General features: G+C 38.2%; 1 protein-coding gene across 3 annotated transcripts in view; it reads right to left on the bottom strand.

Annotated features, from left to right (window-relative positions):
* Nucleotides 1–21,688, bottom strand: part of cenpp (centromere protein P) — an 89,947-nt gene that overhangs the window by 47,326 nt on the left and 20,933 nt on the right. The window lies entirely within an intron of this gene.

Genomic DNA, 21,688 nt, shown 5'->3' with positions numbered 1-21,688 from the left:
AAGTGTCTGGTAAGATTAAAGGTAGCACTAATCCAGGGCTGAGGTGGTCTGCATTACAGTCCTGCTTCTCAGGCATTAAGAATATTTAAAATATAAACAAATTACGGGAAATGTGCTTATTTATGTCTTGTAGAGAATTAGATGATAAGGTCACCATTCCCAATGCATTGTAAACTTAAAAGCTTTATCATGTGCTTTCCACCTATCAAACCATTTTCACCCTTAAAGGAAGTTTGCTTCATTAACGCCTGTTTGTTATTTGAACTTCAATGCATGCGTGATACTGAATGTTGATCAATTAATCCTTTTTAAAAGGTCACTTCAGAAGAAACCGTGATCAGAACCAATCACACAGCATGACCTGAAATGTCACGACGCATAAAATGTGGTGACTATCATGATGTGCTCTAAACCAAGCACCAATCAGCTACATTTCATCTTCTAAACATCTCCCTTTGTATCTTTAATCTTTGAAAGTTATCAACCAAAACAAACATGACATGAGACATATCCATGTCAACATGCACACGCTCCTACCCACGCACTACAGATTAGTTAAGACAGATAAGGGCAGCATGTTTAGTTTTTCTATTCGATTATGAGTTACTGCAGCAGTTTCACAGATACAAGAATGGACTGGCCTCATTATCAGCTTATACAGTAAACTGAAGAGAAAAGATGTTACTTTGTTTTATTTATATTCTAATTTAAAAGTTTATGTTTTTTTTAGACTTAGATTAAATGTGTAATTTGTTTGGGTTGTACGTCATAGTCCATACAGTATTGCTACTGTATTGCACTCTACATAAACTGTTTAAATGTATGCTTTGGTCAGCTCAGGAAGCTGTAAACACAATAACAATAACTGTCCTTTTAGCTCTGCTTTGGTCTCCACCAAGGAATTTAAATATACATACTCGTCATCTGCTAGATGTTCCATCTTCTTCACAAGCTAGTCTCAAAACAGTGAGCATAGAGGATTTTAAACACTGAGCTGGTTATAAGTATAAACTAGGGACGCCAAAATTATGAGCATTCCTGTGATTTGAGCCTCAACCCAACCCGCAGGGAAATCAGGAAGCAGAAACAAACCTCCACAAGCAGAAACGGACAGAGAAAAGGGTCCTATGAATGGTAACCATAGCTTCAAACCCCCCATTAAATGGCTTTCCTGATGAGAACAAAATCACATGTATTTACGATCGGCATGAACTGAGCCACCGCCGGACCAAGGAGATGCCGAGAGTCCTCCTCACCCTTTAATTAATCGCAAAATGATCTCACTTTTATATTAACTATGGAAATCATGCCATCAATCATGATTACATATTTTCATCGATTCAAAGCCTGACCTGTACATGGTTTCACAATGTGCCTAATGCAATATAATAAAGATGTTCCAGTTTAAACAGGTTGTTTCTACATTGGCAAAAACTGGTGAATGATCCATCTTGTGTAAAACAGTGGGTCAGTTATGGAGAGGGTGAGACACCATTTATCATTTTTCTAATAAATGTAAGTGCCCACAAAAATGAGTTTTCTGGAAGACGTTTCAGAATAAATTTTGGAAGGTACTGTTCAATGGGACCGGACACAAAAAGTTCTTCATTCACTCCCCGCTGACAAAAACAAGCTAACATACACACACACACACAGAGGAATGATGAATGTGATGAAATTAATATGAAAACATGACAGGCTGTGTGTTTTCTTTGCCCTCTCAGTCTCTCTGGGAGGCCAAACAGCAGCCAGCTCCTGCAGACTCCCAGAAACCCAACACCTGCCGGCTGCCTTCGTGGGATTCATCTTTACCTGAAACTGATATCTACAGTCAAAAGAAAATGAGCTGCGGTACAGTACCACAACAAAGCGCTGGGGATGACTGTTTTGTCTTTTTAAATGAAGACTCCTTGTGCTGTGGGTGGGGTGGAGGGGAGCTGCCTCTCTCCCTGTCTCCAGGAAACATATGGAACAGATCTGCCAGTTGGCCAGGCCTCGTTCTGCCACGTCTCACAGCCACACACACATGGTCCTAACTTCAGGCTTTTAACTCTCTTCACCCTCTGCTTTCACTCCTCTTACTCATCTACCTCGCCTGTCTTCCACTTTCTCCTTCATCTATGACTCCATTCTGCCTGCTTCCTATCTTGCACAGCCGTGTATTTCAGCCGGTGAAGTTAGTCGGAAAAATAAACAGATGATGCTTCACATGCTAATACGCGCATCGTATTAGTTATGCCCCAGTTCAGTTGCCGCCTCCTTGTGTGAACAACCAGGCTTATAAAAGCTTAATTGAAAGGCAGCTGTCTTTTCCCTGAATTATTTACATGACACAGTTCATTTATCCTAATTGCAACAGTCACTATACAACAATCCATGGAGTGCTAGAAAGTATGGCATTAATCCTTCTCAGTTTATAGTCAGAAACTTGTCACATGTCCATGTTATTACAATGTTTGTTTTATAGCATTTTGTCATTATTCTCCCTGGCTTGAAAGACCTGACATAAAGTTCAGGTGTTTAAATAAAGTTCTGACATCATGAGTTTCTATACTACAGCAATTAATCAGTGCAGGACATTAAAAGCGTGTAGATATTTGTTTTTTAACAATTTGTGATATAAATTGTAATCTCCGGACCTAACTCTGTTGCAGTGATGATGCAATATTCCCACAAAGATTAGTCTCATCTTTCTAGCTCTTTTTCTTATTTTTGTTGGCTCCTTCTCACAAGGCCTTAGTAAGTTATTTCAGGAAAAGAGCTGAGACTTTCTTTCATTTATTCTTAGTTTTTTTTTGGTAAAAACTCCAACTCTGTGTTATGTGCTGGATTTATCACTTCTTCTCAGGACCATATCCATTTTGGAGGCCGTTTAACTGACTGGGGAAATAAATCGCTTGTCTCTCTCTGCAGTGAAAATGTTCAAATTCCAAAAACAATAAATTTAGAACACTTTTTTAAACTCCAGTCCTTTCTCCTTCTTCAGCTTCATTTGACCATTAGACAGTATTAATAAGACACCATATTGGACTATACTGTAATTATGTTGACTGTAGAGCAGTAAAATAAACAGCATTGAGATAAATCTCATTAAAAACTTAGGTTAGAATCAGATGTGCCATTCGTAAAGTTTGTAATCCAGTCTGATTCATCATAACTGACTTGACAGCTGAGGAGATGTAATTTTTAAACTTGGCTGCATTTTGTTGTTGGCTGGACTATTCTCCGTCAGCGGCTGAGCCCAAATTCTTTTTCATCAAAAAACTATTAAAAACGTACTTCTACATAGCCTGTTTCCATGAATTCTTGTCTAGCATGTGAGCTTGAAAATGTGACAATTGGAGAAGGAATAGTTTGGATTTGATTTACTGTATGAATGTTCCAGCCACTCCAACTTCTCAAACCCAAAATGAGTGTTATATCGGATACCTACTACCATTATTAGTGAGTGATGGAAAATCCTCAAAATCCATGTCACAAATGAGAGTTGGAAACAGCTAACTGCGCAATCGGACTCAGTAAACTTTCATAATTTGATTGCAAAACCATTGCGGATGGACTTGGAATGAATCATAATAAAGACATTACTACTACTGACAGCAATTTACAGTGACGTGGGCTTGAGACACATTTAAATCACTTAGATCCAATCTTTACTTCCTTGCTTCATCTGGCGTCTCTTGTGAGTGAGCCAACTCATTAAACTGACTAATGTTTTTAGCTAGTTGCCAAAAGTTTGGTTTGGTAGCTGTAAAAAAATAATATAGTCACAAAAATGTTGAAGTGGTCATAAAACTTCAGCTGTTATCACTGTTTGTACCAGACTGATAAAATATAAAACTTTTGGCTATCTAAAAAAACAAGACTATGCAACTTCGGTATCGACAGCCAAAGTGACTTAATAAAGACACTTATACTCTTTGTTTTCCAGTATATATATTTGCTTCCATTTCAACCCATTTACCAGATAAAAATCTGCATATATCGATTCTTGAAAAATGGTTGTATGCTCCTGTAATTACTAAGTTTCTGCGAGGATCGCACACAAATGAGGTCCTTTAACACATTTTCCGATCATCAAGGATTCCCTCCCCACTAAAACAATAGTTCGAAAGATGAAGATACAAAAATACAACACGTAATGACCAAACTGCAAAAACACAAGAATTATTCCGGGCAAAAGAAAAAAATCTTGAGACTAAAGTACAATGGCCCTCAATCCTATGAACTTGAGTTGCTGATAATTAGATATTTGATGCCCAAAGTGTCAGAAATATTTCCTATCAAAGAAACATTGGGCTTTCATGGCTTGCTCTTTTTTAAATTATTTTTGACGTGTTTTCCTCCAGGGAATATGGTGATTGGTTATGATTATAATGTGAGCCAGGAAGAAGATGGTTAGAGGCCAACAAAAGAGACAGAGGAGCCACGTAAGGAGCTCAGGTTCCCAGTGTGTAAACTGAGGACCAAGTGGGCAATGGTAAGGTCGTTAAGCAGAAGAAGGCAACTGCTTTCAACCACTCGTCTGATTGGAGACCCTAAAACCTCATCAATCCCTTAACAGCTCATTTATTAATTCAAGGCTACTGAAATATCACTCTACCTCCTAATTCTCATTTGCTTCAACACAAATTTGTCCAACTCCAAAAATATGTAAATACTAAACGTCTTGCCAAAAACCATCAACACTTGCCAAAGTTCTGAGTAGAGCCTCAGCCTACACAGCAACATCTATGGACCCCTAAGATGAAAAAGGATCAAGTGACCACTATTATGTTGGTAATAATACCTTAATGTATAGGAACTCTCTGTACACAGTCATGGCAAGTAAGCTAGGTCAAAGCTGATGCAAGAGCTCTGGTAAACTACTATAATAGATCATTTTCAGCTCATCTTTTTCTCTTTCGTGTCAGTGCTGTTTCATATCCGACTCGTGATTCTTGCCAGTCACACTTCTTTTTAGTTTTCCCAAATCAAGATGTAAACCCAAGATGTTATATAAAATAAAAACATTTAGCAACATTGGCAAAGACTTGGATCAACAACAATAAGTAGAATTTTCAGACTTTAGATGCCACACTTTAGATTCTGGCTTAAAAATCATCACGGATAACACCCAACCCATTAAAAGAAAAGACACCAGCTTGATTTGAAAACAGTTTTTTTTCTCCCTCTACTCCACATCCAAAGTCATTTTTTGACTTTTTGAAAACTGTGTCCAGGATGAATAAATCTGAAAAGGAGGCTTCGGTTTTAAATCACAGACTCTGGATTTGTAGCATTTATAGGTGGCACTAGCTGTGTAATACAAAAATAATTCCTTATCAAATGTGCAAAGACACATAAAAACATTCGTGCCCACTAAAAAAACAACAGCAAAGAAGAGGACATTATTTTGAACAAATACAGCATGGACTGCAAAACTAAAAAAGTGTCCCAAAGAATCACTGTGAAAAAACTTTCACTATTTCAAAGGTCTGCAAAAGGAGGAAGAAATAAAGGCATTAAGCTGTCCTTCCTACAGTAAATTGTATTCACACATGAACAGTCCCTGCAAAGAGAAGACTCTTTACCTTTTAGGATTCACATAAGTATTATGATTAGAAATTCTCACTTTTTCCCTAAGCATTAAAGCACAATTATTATATAGCGCCATTCTGTTTATTACGGAACATCGTCAATTGAGAGCTGCTCTCCACCAGCACATCCTCACGTTTATTAGTGCATGGCAAATCCTGCTCTGTTACTGCCAACAAACCCAAACAACTAATGAGGCACAGAGTCTCCCCAGACTGCTGCAGACGCTTTCAGGGAAAAATCAAACACTTCAGGATGCCAAATTCAGAGCGAAGAACTCTCAAAAGTTGGATAAAATTGGACATTTAGGCTGTCAGAGCTCACTCAGCACACATTTACAGTCCAAAAGCACACGCACACAGACAAACCTGAAACATACACCACCAACTCATCCAGAACAGAGCCAAGGCTAAATGAGGCCAGTGAAATTAAAATGTTTAGAGGCAAGGACTGAAAGGCCTGTTTGTTCATGTGGGAGAATCTTAGCAGTGATGCTTTCTGCAGGGAAAAGACTGACATGAAAAATGAGCAACAAGGACAACGGGCCAATTGCTGTCTGGCTTTGGAGTGGAAAAACCTGGTCTATGATGAATTTGTGTAATACTGTGACTGTGAGAAAAATCTGTGGATGTAACTGGAAGCATCAGTGAAAAATGTAAAAACAAATGAAAAGTTGGTTGTTTCGTTGATTCTAATTTGTGTTTCTACTTTGAAGCCGTCATTAGTGATTTACAACTATTTATCTTATTACTGTTCTATCCTTTAGATGCTAAGAGGTGCATGGACAATGACTGCAGCCACCCGTTGCACCAGCCAAACTTGGATTTGGTGTTAAATTTGAGTATAAACAACACTACGTTTACTTACTTTCACATTATTCTCAACACTTTGTTCACTTTCTACCAAACCTACTGTACAAGTCTTCTGTAACGAAGGTCTTGGTATACAAACTCTTGGTGGAATGAGATAAAACTGGAGAGAGAAAAAAACAACTCAACAGAAGAGTTTTAAATCTATGTGGACACAGTAAAGTTTATAATATGATTTAGCCTTTATATCTGTGCCTTAGTGTGTCAGCATTGTTCGGTAATTATGCCTCATCTGCATGGAGTTTCACTCTTTACTTCACACAATGGCAACTGGAACTGAGCGGCTCATGCCGGAGTTGAAGTTAGTAAATGTAAATCAACAATGACTTTTACTGAAATCGCTGCAGCACAGAATATAGAGAAGACATCTGATGGTGCATAGGAGGCGAGGTTGAAGACGTGAGAACTTTCTGCGCTTGTCAAGCAACCACTGTGGCCCACATCCCTGCGATGTGAGGTTACTTTTCTGGGGAGGTGCACGTCAGAGCTACACGGTACAGACGAAATAGAAGTGGCGCACGACTACAACAGGTGTAAAATATTTTGCAGTAAACAACTCTCAGTAACATCTACACAGGAAACTGTCATGCATTACTGAGTAATCTGTATGTGTAATAGAAGGACCTGCTTTCAAAACATAGACTTTTAAACTGGTTTTATCTATCTGTTATTTCTCATAATGTGAGAAGTTGTTTGTTTTATCCAGAACAAACACTGTATTAGTCCAGGGGGGTTCACAGTTGATGTTTGTCCCTCAGTTTAACCAAAGAAGACATGATTACTGTCCAAGCGTCAACTCCCACAACTAAAAGAATCTGAAGCCAACACTGGCAAAAACTGCAGTTCCTCAAAGGACCACTTGATGCTGGCTCCATAAGAGGGACAGCCCCCACATACCTCCATGGTGTCCAACTTTCGAGCCGAAATTAACTCTTCAGCTAATTTCCCCATTGTTTATGTAACACACCCGTTTAATTTGTTTGCTGTCTGCCTAACACGCCCAACTTGCTCCACTCAAACTCCACCTCCTTGACCATTTTTTATTTGGCCGAGAGTTAGGTAGAGTCAGGGACTGCCAAGTTAGCCGCAGCTATAAACACCACAATGAGCTTCAAAGAGGCTTTTCAGAAACCTTACAGGTGACGTCACACAAGGTTTGTACATCCTTATATACAGTCAATGAGCCTCTTTAGATTCTGCAAGAGTTTTTCATACCAACTTTAATCGAGGTGCATGCATATAAAATAAATGACAGTCAAATATTAGAATCGTTTGCTGGTCATTAGAGCAAAACAGTTCGGGGCTTATAATGTTAAAATTATGCCTGAAACTGCCTTAACATGTGTGATATGTATGCTGTACTATTACAAAAGGCACAAGGACACACAAGAGAGCAGAAATGAGAGAAACAGACAGAGGAATATAAAGACAGGCGGTCATAGCCAGAATCACACTGTTATTGTAGCCAGTAGCGATGTTAAAGCCAGAGCTTTTGAAGAGCAGTCCAGTAAAAAGAGATTTTATCCAGATGGAGTCTACTGCTGAGGAGACAGTTGTGCTCTCCTCGTCACAATTAGCACAGAAGGAAACATTCAAGACCACAATGTCCTATTAAACAGACATAATTACATTAACATGGGAACTTCCCAGAATTCCCCTGCCTCCAAACACATGAAAAATGCATTTACTTTAACCGCAAACAATAACATCAATGAACTGTAACTGTAGTACGTAGAAAACAGAGTAGGCTACTGTACCACTGGATGTGTATGATTCATCAAACTAAAATAAATGAAGATGACATATGTTTTGTACATGCCAATACAGTGAAGCACATCGGTCCCAAACCCTAAAAGCAGCAAAATAAAATAAACTGAATAAACAAGTGTTTCCACCAACTGAAGAATCCCTAGCTAGTATTTTAGTACTGGTAGTTAAGCTGAGAAGCAATAAGCTGATTCATCACCAGCTCCATGAAAATCAAAACAGAGCCACATTTAATCACATTTAGTCATCCACTCGGTCTAAAATAATGTCCATGTGCTTTGTAATAGTACTGTATTATTAAAAAGGAGAACAATGCACCCCGCCTGAGAAGGTAATTAGATATCTAGCCTTCAAAGTAGAGTTAGTAGGGTACTTTTCCCTGATGAATGTTTGGTTAGTCGCCTGTTGACCATGTGTGCCTTATGATTTGTAACAGGTTACTGTCTGGCTCCGTGTAACCATGTGCTCTGCTGTAGATAAAATGTTGACATTACTGCTTTATGCAACATCTAAATCAGCTGTATCATGATGATTCCTCCAGGTTCACTCTCATTGAGAACATATGACATATATAGTTTATTTGCTCTGGTCCAAATCAGTTAATGAGTTTACAAAATCATTGCAAAGGCTAAGCAAACCAAAATGCATCACTGCAAACCATGAATGAACAGTCACGAATGTGTCTGGTACTAAAGCAAGAAATTAAATACAGAAAGATGGTCCTGTATTTTGGACTAGTGCATTTATCTGCAAGAAAACATTGTTGTGCAAGGGTTTCAGGCCGGGTTTTGTAAAGCGTCTTGAGACGATTTGTATTGTTATTGACGCTATATAAATAAAATTGAATTGAATTAACATGGAGCCATAGCAGAGACTGCATTTTCTCCTAGCAATTGTAAAAACTATACTGTAGACTACACTTTGTGGAAATGTTTTAAAATCAATATGCTATCCTATGCCATACTTTGCAAAAAATAAGTGATGCCTTCAGATGAACAAAACAAAGTTTTTGTTCTAAAGCAGCAGTTTGATTTCACATGGGTCAAGGACACACCAAACCAACATCAAAGAATTACCGGCAACTAAGATCACCAGTGACATTACCTCTTGTCGCACATGTGTGGACTAAAAATTTACATTAGAACTGTGCCTGCATAAAAGGAAACAGTTTGTAATATCAGCAGGTGGTGGAAGAGCTACAAACCGTCATTTAGAGCAGGCCTCTCCTGAGTAATGTTGATCAGTTTTACTACAGTTTATTTCTTGTAGAGGATCATGCTGTAAAAATATTTGTGTACTTGAATTTTTAAATTAGATAAAGATATAAAGTGGGAAGAGCCTTCTGTGTGTGTGTATATCTTTCATTGTTTTGTTTACCGTCGTCATTCTCTCCTCTCCTTGTTAACCAGTTGGCTAGGTTGATCAGTCAATTACAGTTATGTCTCCGACCGAGTCGTTCCGCCACCGATTCAAAATTTCAACACGCTAAATGCTGTCAGTGGTTGAGCAAGTGGCAACGGTGCAGGACACACACACGAAACTAGGGGCATAGACTAGGGATGTCTCGATCTGTATCGGGGATCAGTATTGGGGCCGATCCAGGCATTTTTAAAATCGGTATGAGGGTTCAACCAAACCTTGTTTTTGTTGTCATTTATTTTAGGTCTGCCATAAACCAAATCACACACGTCAAAATTTCTTCGTCCTCCTCTGTTTTAACCCATTCAGACCGGATCACGCATCTGTGCGTGTTTACCTTTAAGACCGGATCACGCATCTATGCGTAGTTACCATTAAGAAATGCGTCTGTGTCATTTTGAGCGTTGCCGTCTTTTTCGAGGCACATGGCCAATTATATGCACTGTGATTGGCTGAAATATTCTTGGGGCGAGTGACAGAGATGCTTAGGGATTTTTTTTAACTCATGTGACTAATAAAACGCTTTGTGATTGGTCGAAATAAACCTACACGTGGAGTATGTTTTGGTCGAAAATTTTAAACACCGTGCTAGTGATCCGTCATGGCTGACTCAAGTGAAGGAAGTGATATTGACGAAGTAATTGGAAAAATAGATCTTTACTGATTTTCAAAATTTTAAAAATCTTTGGTGTTTATTGATTTTTTAAAACAATGCACTTGAAGATTATGCCCTAGCAAGTCAGTGAAGTTGAAAGCCAAAGAAGTAAGCTGTCAAATGCTTTTTATCTCATGTTTTTATCTGCTACAGAGCCTGAGAAATTAAGGTTTTAGTAAGCGTTGACATATTTTGAAAAACCTCAGGTTTTGAGAGGGGGTTTACAGAAGAGTATTTAGGCCTGAATGGTTTAAGAGTGGTTGGCTAGCGTCAAACTGCCACAAAAAAATAATTTTGTTTAATTAAGAATAGATCAGGACTCAGATCACAGATACAGCACAGATCACAGATACATATTAAAGGTCTGTATTGGATTGGGAGGCAAAAAAAATTGATTGGGACATCCCTACCACAGACACTCATTGATAGTCAGACACTAGCTACTATCATTTTGGTGTGTCAGAGCCTCAGGTCAAACCCCTAACATCAGGGCACCAAGACATTAATTTTTAATCAGATCTTGTCGACATAAATCATTTTACTGTGGATAATTCTAGTAAAATATTAATCTTCCTCAGCTTCAACAATGATGCATGGTACCTGAAAACACATGCTGACAATAAGTTACCTCTCTCAGCAGGATACAGACCACACGCAGTTCATTTTAGCTTTAAGTCACATTCTGTTTCTTCTGACTGATAAATGCTCACAGATCATGGAAAATCTAAAGACAAAGGAATCTTGTTCAAAACACCAAAACACCAGGGGGACACTAGAATAACTAAGAGATGGACTGTAAACTATTGATATTTGGTGTTGACACTGATTCAAAGAACGATCACTTTTGAGCTAAACTGTCCCTGGGAGAGGGAAAATGCTAGGAATGCTGGGGTAACAAATCCAGTAGTCATCAGAGAACAGAGAACAACCATCCAATACCACCACGCACTGGAACCCACTCAGCCAGTAATACTCTCCATATGTCTCATTCTGGTTTAGTCCAAACCCTTATGTCCCAGCTGACAGTTTAATTAGAAGCGGTCTGTTGCACAGTACCAACAGAGACCATCATCAAGACACCAACACTGCTGACACAACGCAGCAACCAGACAATGAAAAATAAAAGACTGGATTAAAAGGAACAAAAACACTTGTCTTATTTGCCAAAATGTCTCCATATAGGCTATAAAAAGTAGTTTGATTCTTAACTTTTGCTTTTTTGCTATTAAAAAAATCTGCAATAGTTACCATACAATTCTGAATTGAGTTTCTCAGGCGGTTGATCCAATAAATGTTGCAGTCTGGCTCTGTGTAACCATCTGCTCTGCTGTTGATAAAATGTTGACAATACTGCTTTATGCAACATTTAATTGGTTGTATCACGATGATTCCTCCAGTTTCATTCTCTGCACAAACATATAAACGTAGTGCTCGGGTCCAAATCAGTTAATGACTTGGAGTCTGTTCTCCTTGGTTTGGTTTCTTTTCACACACTGAAAAGCCAAGCAAACTGAAATGCATCGCTACAAACCATGAGTGAACAGTCACAAAGGTGTTTGGTACTAGAGAAAGAAATTAAACACAGGAAGACAGGCCTGTGTTCTGGGCTAGCACATTCATCAGCAAGAATAACATTGTTGTGCAATGTAATGTGGAGCCATAGCAGAGATCACATTTTCTCAGCAAAGCTATAATGTAGAATGCACTTTGAAAATATTGTCATCCTTTGGCACACTTTCCAAAAAGAAGCCTTACAATGAGCCTTACAATAGAAACAACAATTCTACTCAGAATTTGTGTGCATTCATCTGCCTATTAGAACTGAAACATGAGAAAAGATGGCATTATATTTGACGCTTTGTGTCTATAGGTAAATATTCTAGATTAGAATATTAGTGCAACTGGTGCTAGAAAGTTCAAGCTCATGTTCAGAAACATTTCTACAGTTCCAAGACAATTATTTAGTTAGAGTAAGTTTGATGACCACATAAGCTCTTAAAATATTTTCTTAAATTAATTTTACTGTAACGTGTTCAAGAGTAGTAAGGCCTTCTGCGCTCTCCAAAAAGGAAATGCCACATCAATAACAATTAGTTTTTCCTCATCATTGATCACTTTCTTGTTTAGACTGTGATCCTTCATCTGCAGTCTCTATTCATCTGAAGCATGAGTATTTTTTTCTGTCAGCTGCTAACTGGTTAGGACACATCTGGACATTTTCCTAAAAGTCCCACGAACTTTACATAAATACACCTGTACATACATGATAAGTGTAATAAATATGAGCACTGAAACACAGAGACATCTTTTCCCCAACATACCTACATTTTCATACACAAAAATATAAAACTACACAGATTTGTTTAAAAAAATAAAAAATTAAACCTCCAAAGCAGACAGATCTCAATGGTATTTATTTGACTATGGCACAAGTCAATGTTTTTGCTGCAATTGAGGGTTTGATTGTTATTATCACTGGCTCCTGTGAGAAGCTGGAAGGGTGGACAGTTAGGGGGTTAGGTGTTATTCTTTGTTTTCTGCAAACACAAACACACCATAATCCTGGTTAAGCAATTTTAGTAATCCTTCAATACAAGACAAGTGTGAGAGCTTATTTACTTCTCTAAACTCTACATAAACCCCACAGGGGATTTTTTATTTATTTATTTATTTTTTTAAATGGTCCTAAAGTCCATAAAAGTCGGCCAATCATAACTAATGAGAGTTTTTTTTCTGACTTGGTTATGCTGGGCCTGCTTTACATCCAAGACTTAAACTACTTTCATTTGAAATTTGGATAATAGTATCTAAACATTAAAAATCCTTTTGGTCAACCAACCAATTACAGAAACTGCCTGGCCAGCCACTCTATCCACTGGAAAACCCGTCTACTTGGGTGCAAAGATGTTATGTTTGGGGGAGGCTGAATGAATCTCATGCTGGGATAAGAGCTTCCAGACTCCAGACTCAGAACCATGAAGGTCTCCCTACAGTAAACAGTCAGCATCTAAACAAAGACAGCATATCCTGATATGTCCACAACATGACATGAACCAAAGATCTTGTATAATTCACCACAGCTGAATTCAATGGCTTTTGATGGAGTCTGGGGCCAAAAACAAGCAAGATGAGATGGGTGGACTAAAAAACAAAAAGTACAAGGAAAGAGTCTTATATTCTTGAAGGCAAATGAATATGTTGGACTGATTATATAATGAAACAAAACAGGGAAGAGTACACATTAAACTCAGGATGTGGATTTTCCAATTCCAAATTCAAACAGGGACAACCTTCTGGCATGGGATTGCCGTCATATCAAATTAACTGGGAGATAATTGAAACCATGCTCCAGTCCAAGCCTGACATCAGTTCCTGCACCTACACTTGTTTCAAACATTTATCAATTTATCAGCCATCTTACACAGAATAACTCATGAAGCATGACAAAGTTGTATGCACAACAGCAAATGTTAAATCCTTGCCTTCCCTGAGCATTCCTAACATCTGCTTTGCATCTGGCTTTGACAACAAGAACCATGCAATGACTCTGAATATAACCATTGTCCAGTTTCCAGCAGCATCTCTACATTATTCTTTAATAGAGCTTCATGTTAATGCAATGTACAGAAAGCAGACCCAAAACAATAAACCTTTTAACTTACAGTTAATTGATATTAAACTTTTCTATGTAACCCTAAATGCAAAAATAAAAAGACTGAAATGCTGTAGAGATTAAAAACGGACCTGTTGTTTGTTAAACTAAAGTGGTGGTCTCCTTCTGGAGGCTGCAGTTTTTCTGTTTTAACCATCAGGTCATCCTCTGGGACTAAATTCCATGGCTGACTGCCAGTATTTGAACCAAGGCTAAGCAGAAGGAAAAGGACTCACGACTTCTACAGTAAATATGAAGACAGAATACTTGTACTGCACTGGAATTTAATTCCAAAAGATTATAGGAACAAAGAATAATCCAACAGCAGTACAGACCTAGAACCTAATTATGTTTAAGACAATAAAAAGTGCACAAAAATACTAACTGTTGAACCTACTCATGGAGCAATCTATAGACTACAAAGAGTCATACAAGCTCTTAAATTTAAAACACATCCAAGCAAACATTCAACCCTGCAGAGATGCACAGATCACATCTATTTCCCACTTTTATTATATATTATTATATATCATATGTAGCATACAATAGTACGCAAAGTCTTTAGTCAGTTACATGTTTAGATTCTTCTCCATTACACAATACCCCTGGAGATGTGTCCGAGTTGTCCCAAATTCTTTCAGAATTATCTTGAGCAACAAGAAAAACATGAATAGATGGTATAGGCGCCTCAGTGTCCTGATATGAACATCATGGGATTATATAAAAAAGAAATAAGACACTGATACAGCCTAAATCCACACAAGAACCGATAAGGCTTGGAACAACCAGTCTTCAAAAACGGTGCACAAGTGTACCAAAAAGAAGTAGAGCCATTTACTGGATTTTGGTAGCATTCTCAATTTACATATAGTGCCTAAGCAAGTGTACAGTACTGGATGAGTCATTTTTGGATGTGCAAAAATGACTTATCCAGTCATCCAGATCGTCTGAGTGATCACTGTTAAACATCAGTAGACATTTAGCATGGTAGAAATTGTGTTGACAGCAGATGTATCAGAACCACATCTGGTTCTGGTGCAAAGCAATTCCATAACCAATGTGGTAATTTTGACAACAAAAGCAAACTTAATGCTTAAAATAACCACAACCACACACACACTCTTCAACAGTCATCAGACTAGTTGAGTATGACCAAGTATTCTGGTCATTCATTTTTTCAATATGATGAAACAAAACTGAACAGGCCCAAAACAAAACCTCTATTTGATGTTAGTGTTAACATGTCAGAAGGTGATGGCACTATGTAAGAGGAAGGAAAATCCTTTCTAGTAAGCATTTACCAACCAAATACAATATTTGCCTTTGTTCCCTTTATATTACATCTGCACAGTAACACTGATACAGCCATGATAATACCCTAAATACACAACTGATAGCAGAGTAGCTCTAATTTAGGAAAACCTGAAGAAAACTTGAAGAAACTGTTACTGATAAAGGGACTGCACCTAGTGATTTCAGTTTCTCCAGGAGGACAGTTCTGACTGTTGCACCAAAACATTGTTCAACAAATCATTCAATCTTGAGTGATACAGTTTTAGTAAAGTTTACAATGTCAACTGATACTCTGAATCTTCAATTAACAAGAACACAATTATTATTCAAACAGTATCATCTAACAAAATCTTACAGCAAAATAAATCACTTAACCACAGGCAGCACATTCACTGTACTGTAACTAAACTATCTCTATCTCTCATTTACAAGACAGACTTCCCACAATAATTAAAACTTTACAGCCCATACAGGACCTGTATTCATGCTCTATTTGTCAAAATTAAAAACAAACTGCATAGAACTAATTTTTATGTTGGGTAACATGAGGGACGTGTTAAATTTTCAGTCAGCAGCCTGTTGCCATGATTAAATTTAATTAACAACAGAAACATGTTAATGTGATACTTACAAAGAAACTACATTTAAAGTGGATCGCTCATGACCATCCTCAATGGATTCTCTGAAAAAAGGCCAGTATCACTATGACCAATCTGAAATAACCTCTGAACAAAGCATGAATGAATATTAATTCTTACACAAACTATTTTGTTCTCAAGAAAATGCACCAGGGAAAAAAAAAACAACTTGTTTTAAACCATTAGACAACTACAGGCCGCCAACAAATATTGCCATTAAATTCATTACACAAGAGCTGACAGATTGTGATGGGATTTCATTAAAAGGTTGGTTGGTCATCTCTGACATCTATAAGGCGTCAGTGTATATGTATCTGCATATGTAAGGGCCTCCAATCTCAGCTGCCAACTTTTTCCAAGATCCATAGTTCCATAAATTGTGTTTACGTTCACTAAGAAGCCTAATAAAGGAACTGAAGGCAGAAGGTTTGTGTTAACCATTTCACTCGCAAAACATGTAACACTCATTACATAACAAGTCTCTGGGCTAAAATAAAACATCTCACTGTCAAGTCTGCAGCTGCTGGCAGCAGCCCAGCTTTAGCGGGTGGCTATGTCACCACCAAAACACACAGCTCTCAGCGGTGGGTTAATACATCATGTCACTTGTCAGCCAGAACCATGCAGACCCAGGCTGTTTAATGCCTAGCCAGGTGGTCCACTGTGTTGAAAGCTACTCTGCAGTGAAATGAATGTCTGTGCGTGGAGGAACTCCACTGACGTATGTTGTTTTGTCTAGGCTGGGTTCAGTCTGCCATTACTTATCGCTCACTTACACCTGTCACCCTTAGACCTAGCTCACTGTCAAGTCAACCACAGCTGCCTGAAGAAACAAGCCAGAAAAAAGGTTACACTTCTAATCACCGTGTTTACATGTGCAAAAAAATAGTGCAATTACAACAACACTGTGTTTCTCTTTTACCTGTTTGCTGACAAATAGCACTTTATGACTCAAACCTACTCCAACAACAGGATTAGTTCTTACTTTTTTTTTCCTATCTGTACCTTAAAAAAAAAACTGAAATAATTTTTAGCTGTATTAAGCAGTATAAATATTACCAATGTGAGCAGAAAGTACACAGTGTCCAAATAAAACAGAAACATAGGACATCAGGAACATTAGTGTTATACAGTACTTGGATGTTAAACAGTGTCTGCTGTTTTATCTACTCATTCACCAAATGTAAGGCGAGCCTTTAATTTATTCTTTCTTCCGAAACAATGAATCATTCCTAAATCATGCGTCGACAAAACAAGACTTTACTTTTGGCCATGGTCAAGTTTCTAATATTACAAAGAGGAAAGGAGCAAGAAGGAGCAGCTGCAGTTAGCTGTTAGATGAAGAGTTGGAGGCAGGGGATTCCTCAGCAGGTAAGAAACTCCTTTTACTGCTGCTGTGCATAAAACTACTTACACCAAACACAGCATGAAACAAGACATGGTTGCTTTTATTTTTTACAATGTGAGATTGTAATGGGATCCACTGGGTTAATCTGTTGTTACATTTCTAAGTAGCTGTTCAAAGAGTGTTGTGTTAGTTTGGCAACAGCTGTGGTTTGACAGAACATTTTAGCATTACAATCTTAAAGGTGTTGATATGCTTCAAACCACATACAAAGTTCAAAGTGTTTATACCTGTGGCTTCTTACTGAAACATCAGCTTATTTCTCTTTGAAAAGCAGGAGAAAAAAAAATCCACCACACAGTCGGCACTAGTTTGTGTAGATATCCTTTAAACCACTTAATACTGCCTGTAATGATGCCATTTAATTCATTCCACAGGTACTATTGTATTCTGATGGTGTGAGTTCTATTTAAAGGTTGGTTGGTCTATTGGAGTATCAGTTTCTGCATGTACTCTACAGTATAAGGACATGCATTCTGCCAAAACATTTAACATCCTTTTTTTTTTAAGTTCAGAGCTAATAATCGTGGCAACAGTTCTCACGAAAGATTGGCTTATGTGAACTCTGAACTCGTTTCTGGTATTACTACTATTGGAATCAGCTGAAACTAAAACAGCCTCATTCATTGGAGACTGTAAAATGTTACTAGCTTATGTTTCTACTCGTAATTGTGACAGTTTTGATTAGTGGCTGTGTGTGATGTTGCCTCTTGGGAATAAGATCTTGATCTCAATGAGATTTCCTGAATAAATGGGTTAGGGGGCACCAGGCACCCCCACCCCATAGCAATGACACTCCTTGATGGCAGCAGTCATCCCCAGCAGGACGCAGCCCGACACTGACACACACAAAAACGGCTTAGGAACAACTCAAAAAAACATGAAGAACAGCACAAGGTGTTGACCAGGCCTCCAAATTCACTAGATCCCAAACTGTTCAAGTATCTGTGGGACATACTGGAACAAGCCTGATCCACAGAGGCCGCTCCCCACAACCCATAGGACCCAAAGGGCCCCACTAACCAGATTTTATTGTCAGACACCACAGGACACCCTCAGGAGACCCATGTCCATTCTATAACATAACAGTCATAACTGTTTAGGAGGCACAAGGTAGACCTTAATGCAATGATGCATTACAATGTTTAAAAATGACTGTTTTTGAAAAAGTTTGAATCCGATTGTCAGAACAGTGTCAATTCTTAAAACAGGGACCTATTAAAATGGATGGATTGCACCAGAGAACATCCACTGGCTTTGTGAACTCAAAATGAGAAGACGTCAACATGTTCACAACATGTTCAAAGAGTCGCTGTTGCGACAAGAACTCAAAAGACTGCTAGAGCAGAGGGTAATGGTTAGCAGCAGCCCTGCCTTTCAGTGTAGTTACAAGTTGTGCATAGTTTATCTGTACAGAGATCTAGAAACTAAAAAACATCCATGTTATGTTCTATGTGGGTGTAAGCAACTAAATGACACAGCTTCATTTCCAACAAAAATCTAATTTCTTACTATGTCTACACAGAATGCATATTAACGTTTGTGATGAACAGTATTATTAAGTCAAAGAAAAACAACAAAAACAGTGAATAATACTGCAAGAGTTAACATACTAGTAAACAATACTAAATATTTCAAAGACTTGCTAATGATTTAAGGTGAAGGGGGCATACAACCTACAACATTAATACTGGGTGGCTATTTGTAAATCTGATCACAAACGGAGTTAACCGAGTTAAACCATGTCCGAGTCCAGATGTTGGTGTTGATAGTCAGGAGAATAACATCCTATGAAGTATGAAGTCCTCTCTTGTCCAATTACTGCTACCAGACAACAAGGCAAACTGTTTTCTATATATGTCCATTTCTGTTGTGGTACACAAACACAAGAATTCAAAGCAGCTCCAGGCTTTATAAGGGTTCACTCATGCTCACAAACAAGTTGGGCTTTACAGGAACAGCTCAACGTGACAGGAATGATGTGTATTTAGTGTGTTGTTGTGGGTGGCTTTCCCCATTGACTTGCTTTATTGGGGAGTGAAATACCAGTGAAACACCCTGACAGCCCAAACTTTGCTATAGAAAATTAGTGACAGTAAAAACATTCTCCAGTTGCTGGCCCTCTTCCCAGAGTCATAAAAGTTTAAAGGTGTTCATAATTGCTAACACACCTGTAACAGTCCAGGCTCATGTTCCTTGGATGTTTATATCTGGCCCCCTTCTTTTTCCTCTCCTCTTGAAGGCTGAAATAGTCACATGTTTTCTATTTAACTGTTTTGCTGTTAAACTTTAGCCTTTGCTTTTTTGCTCTGCTTGTTTATAGAGAATACTGAGAATACTGTCCCCCTTTATTTTTTTTTTTTATTTCTCCATGTCTAGGGACAATGCAAAAGAAAAAAAAAATCTGTAAATTCTTAAGAGCAGCTCTGGAGAAGTCCAACATTTCTCTGGTTTGACAACGAAGGTTGAAATCAACCCAAGAACAGCTGGACCTCAACAGCTGTTGAATACACTGAGTGAACACAATCTCTTCAATTAGAATACTGAGAATCTCTTGGATTTTTGCTTTGGAAAGTTGTCTCATACTCTTTGCTGATTTCCTGTAATTCTGTTTTTGACCAATATCTGGCATTTTCTGTGTTATAAGTTGTTATTTATGGATGTGATACAGCCAGGAGAGCACTTCATCACTCTTCAGCACAGCAAGACTGTAGAGGTCTGAAACATATTAAAACATAGTGACTAAAAAGACAAACAGCTGAAATAAGGCTGAGATACTTGAGTTTGGTTACAGACATGCAGTTAGACCAGGGGTATCAAACATATGGTTGGCGGGCCAAAACTGCACTTAAATTTTTTATTTAGAAATTTCGTTTTGTAAAAGAACAGTTCATTAAATGTTCTTCTTTGCACTAAACAAAGGTAAGATTTTGGAGTAGCTGTAATTTACAGATTATTATGCCATTATGTTACTGGTCTGGCCCACCTGAAATCAAATTGGGCCCCTGAACTAAGAGGTCACAACTGACAACTGACTGTGTTGTACATAGGAATGCCAAGGTCTCAACCTTGGTTCAGATTGTCATTGCATTTGCCTGGTTTAACACGCCACTTTGATTTCATTATGTTGCGTGTCTAAACCAATGCAGAGAATAAAAACAACCTCTGCACATAATTGGATAGTCCGACAACCAAACAGAGCAATGAATTATGTGACGCACCCTTCTCGACAAAATTAATTGCTGTTGAATGTTTGTCCTTTAAAGTTAGTATTCTATCACTGTCTTTCACATGACACGATCTAAACATCTTGCTTCTCCAGACAAAAACATTTTGTAGTAAACAAATTCAACTTAAGGGCACTCAGATGATGTGTATAAATAACTGTGACACGTCTCGATCACTGCATACAGCCAGTCCAAACTATTTTGATTGATTGACCTTCGTTGGGCATAATGAATTTCAAATGAAATGACCCCTGACCAAAATTCCCCCACTAAAATGTTGTGGGCAGGTTACTTTGGGCTAGTTTTTCAGACTGTCACACAACATCAATGTGAACAAACTGCAGTGAATGTTATGGTCATGATTGTATTTTTCTTGAATGACGAAGAGACGCAACATGAGATCGACAAGACAACAATTGCTGACAATCTGTTGTCAAGCTTGTCAATCTTGAAGATGAAACTCAATTTACCAGCAAGATAGTCCTTTCAATTGTTGGAAAAAGCTCCATGTAGTGACCAACAGACCAAAATAACGAAATAGCAGATGCACCTAAATACGTTTCCATGGCTGGATGTCTCGATCACAGGCAACATTGAGTGCACATTTTAGCCAGTACAGGAAGCATCTATGTCAAATTGGAAAATCCTTGTCTGAACAGGGGAGGTGGATGCCATTAATCTACAATACAGTCTGAATTTCTGTCCCCAAGAAATTTCACCCCATTCACACCGGAGCCTCTGACTGATAATGGATTATTAGAGTTCATTGGAGAAAGAGGACAGGGTCAAACAGGCTCCGCCAATGTCAGATACGTATCCAGTCGTTAATGGACACTAGTCAAACGAGTTTCTGATGGGTAACAATCACAGATGTTCCTATTTAAACCGCAACTCCCAACCAGTCCTTTAAAAATTAAAAAGCTGTAACAGGCAAAACATCTCCAAGAAACTCTACACGTCCAGTTGTCTTTCTTTAGCTATTTTAGAGATATTTAGAGTGTTTTACCACATCATGGAAATTTTTCATTTGTTTTGCTTTGACACATTTATGATGACCTGTCAAAACCATAGAGGCCAAGACCTTAAGACCTAAATGTGTCTTAAAACTATGCAGGCAAGAAATCTCAACTCAACACAAATTATGTCATTTTACACAAAGCATTGTGTGTTCTTCTGCACAACTGCA

The sequence above is a fragment of the Chelon labrosus genome (assembly GCF_963514085.1).
Source record: "Chelon labrosus genome assembly, chromosome: 4".
NCBI classification, from domain to species: Eukaryota; Metazoa; Chordata; class Actinopteri; order Mugiliformes; family Mugilidae; genus Chelon; species Chelon labrosus.
Note: the sequence above shows the minus strand (reverse complement) of the source record. Positions and strands in the feature narration are given on the sequence as shown.